Source organism: Melanostigma gelatinosum, assembly GCF_949748355.1.
Source record: "Melanostigma gelatinosum genome assembly, chromosome: 6".
NCBI lineage: Eukaryota > Metazoa > Chordata > Actinopteri > Perciformes > Zoarcidae > Melanostigma > Melanostigma gelatinosum.
In genome coordinates this window covers 915,440-918,550 of record NC_136639.1, presented here as the reverse complement: position 1 = coordinate 918,550, position 3,111 = coordinate 915,440, and the positions used below count along the sequence as shown (strand labels likewise).

Sequence of the window (3,111 nt, the reverse complement as noted above, 5' to 3'; positions counted from 1 at the left end):
ACACACACACACACGGTAATTGGGGAATAGTTTGTGTATTTAATTCACCACAAAAGTCCGATGTGAGTCATTAGAGTGACTTCCTGTTTCACTTCCTCCATTGCGCCGCTGCTCTAGCAGGAGCGCTAACATGCGTCTTTCTTAATTGCTCTGTTCATCAGTTTGTTCATCTTTCCATTCAATAAAGTTTTATTGAAAAAAGACATTTAGGGGAACGTTTGCTTTACTCAGGTCTGTCCAATAAATATGAGGCTACAGCGACAGCTGGTCAGCAGACTGAAACCAGACTTCATCAAGTTTAACCTGATTTACTGACGTCCGGATTAATCTAGTGACCTTAAACTAACTAAACATAAAAACGATTGGAGACGACAGACCACAAAGTTTTCCAGGACATTTTTGATAATTTTCACCAAATCCCACGACAGTTTCTATTAATTCAGTTCATGTTTCATCTCCACAAATAAACAGTCAGTGAGTCAGAAAGAATGAGGCGGTTTATTTGCCCTCATGTTAATCAACATCATCATCATCTTCCTCTTCCACCGACAGTCTCGTGGCTCGGGTTCATACACAACTCTTTATCGGTCAATAGAATCGAATAGAAAAATCTGCAGGTTACAGTTCGGACGTGTGTCCGTTAGAAAAACAGAAACCAAAGAAAGGCTCCGTCACCCCTTCAGGACGAGGGCTCGGGACTAGGAAGTTCTAAACCGGAGTGGACGGGTGGCGTCGTGTCCTGTCCTGGTTCTGAGACGTTTGGGGTGGGGCTTGGTGTGACCAGTAGGTTACTGGTTTAGACCCGATGGGTCTTGAAGTGGGGGGGCTGGACACCAAACAACCGTCCACAGTCAGATCTAATCTAGCAAAAACCAGACTTAATCTATTTTAAATCAGACTCAATCTAGCCAAAGTCGGACTTAATCTAGACACCAAGCCACCGTCCACTCCAGTGCTTTTTTAATTATTGTTTTCCCGGGGGGAGTTAAACCCCCTTCACTACAGCTCTCCTCGTCTCGGGAGCCGCCACGCTAACGAGCTGCGGGATCGTTCACATAATCAAATGGTCCGATTACAGACGTGTTGGGGAAAAACAAAACAAATCACAAATCCCACCAACTTTTTAAAGCGTGACGACTTCCGGACGGACGGAGACAGACGGACAAGAGAGAGAGAGTTAGCCTAGCAGTCTTGAGAAAATAACACATACTCAGCTTCTCTTTGCAAAATCGGTTAGACACAAACATGTGAATTAAACAATATCATTTTTAACAGGATAACAAAATACATTTTTAACTGGAGGGCACCCGCCAGATAGTGGAAATTTACACAAACCATATTGTCTTGTCGACAAACTGAATACTCAAAAAACGGAGAGATTTAAATAGACCCCCCCGAACAGGAGAACTCATTATTATTATTGTCGTCATTATTATTATTATCATCATCATCGTCGTCATCGTCACACATACAAGAAGCAGAACCACTGATTCAATATTCAACTCAACAGACGCCAGATCTCCCTCAAAGCAAGACAAACCTCTCTGTGGTCCGACACGCTAACAGCTAGCTAATGCACAACACTCGGCTAACGCACAAAAACACACACACACACACAGCGAAGGCTGGAATCACGTCTACGAAGGAACACAAACGTCTGTGAATTAATGCAAAGGAGGGAGAAAATGTAAACGCATGTTAAAACAAGCTAACGGGTAGATCACAAATCCTGCTGGGACGTGAAAAATACGTCCATGTTTGCGTTTAAAACGTATTCGAAATGACGAACGTGAATGTTCGAGAAACATAATCCCGCCTTAACAGACACACAAGCTATAGCTAACACACACAACCTACAGCTAACACACAACCTACAGCTAACGCACAACCTACAGCTAACGCACAACCTACAGCTAACGCACAACCTACAGCTAACGCACAACCTACAGCTAACGCACATACCACTCAGCTAACACACGCCACACATGTTTAGCTAACGAATATTCGGATGTTGGGAGAATCACGGCTCATTTTGTAACGCTGACACATTAGTGAAAGATGTCGCTCCCTTAGCTAGCCGTGTGGTTCTAAAAGATAAATGGATATTAAGCCTAAATGAGCTATTTGGAATCGTTTCACATTGTTATGACAGTTTGTTAGCAGCTACATTTAGATGTTAAGCTTTTTTTTAAGCAGCAGAGAAGATGATATTTGTGTTTGAGTTTTATTCAGATGTTAATGTCAGTGAAACTCATTTGAACACATTTCTTTTCACTGGTTTGCTGACAGTTCTGGATTCTCTATCAAAATGGGAGAAATTCATCAATATCCAACGTCAAATTACAACGGGGAGGCTGACGTGAAATTTTCCATTCTCACTAACTATTCACTAGAAGTCGTGAGTGCAGCAACGTCACGTTAGCGCACGTTAAGCTAACTCTGTTGACACACGCCACAGAAAACCGTAACGGCCTCCACTTTAATTCAACTTACAAAAAACGTGCAACACACATGTTCAGTAAAAGCTAAGTCACACGGTTCAGCTAACGCAAACAAAACATTTGAACGCTATATTGGCGTCATGTCGGGAGATTCAGGGATAATTTTGGAACGCTAACATATTACAGGAAGATGTCGCTCCCTTAGCTAGCCGTGTAGTTATAAAAGATAAATGGATATTAAGCCTAAATTCACTATTGTTAATTGTTCCACATTGTTTGTTAGCAGGTAAATAGCAGCAGAGTGGATGATATTCGTGTTTGTTGGGTTGTATTTAGACGTTAATGCCAGTGAAGCTTCTTTGGAGACATTTTTTCACTGGTTTGCTGACAGTTCTGATTATTATATTTTTTAATCAAATAGGAGAAATTCACAATATCTCCCAAAAAAACAAAAACTGTAACGCTCATGTTCACTAAAAGCTAACTCACTCCGCTAAGCTAACGCATATACAGCTAACACAAACAGGTATTGTTCAGGCAACACATCGTTTCAGTGAAACAGTCGGCGAATAAAACACAGCAAACAAACAGTTCGACCACCACATTCGTTACGCTGACACACAGGAGGTAACGCACAAATCTTTTTTTGCAAACTTGCTACGTTTAGCGC

General features: G+C 41.7%; 1 protein-coding gene across 3 annotated transcripts in view; it reads right to left on the bottom strand.

The window, feature by feature from the left end:
- Positions 1–479: 479 nt before the first annotated feature.
- Positions 480–3,111, bottom strand: part of LOC306778549 (far upstream element-binding protein 3-like) — a 30,427-nt gene continuing 27,795 nt past the window's right edge. For all 3 annotated transcript variants that reach the window (XM_079270085.1, XM_079270086.1, XM_079270087.1), the window contains exon 18: positions 480–3,111. This exon is cut by the window's right edge and continues 1,007 nt beyond it. The gene's annotated coding sequence lies outside the window, so the exon portion shown is untranslated.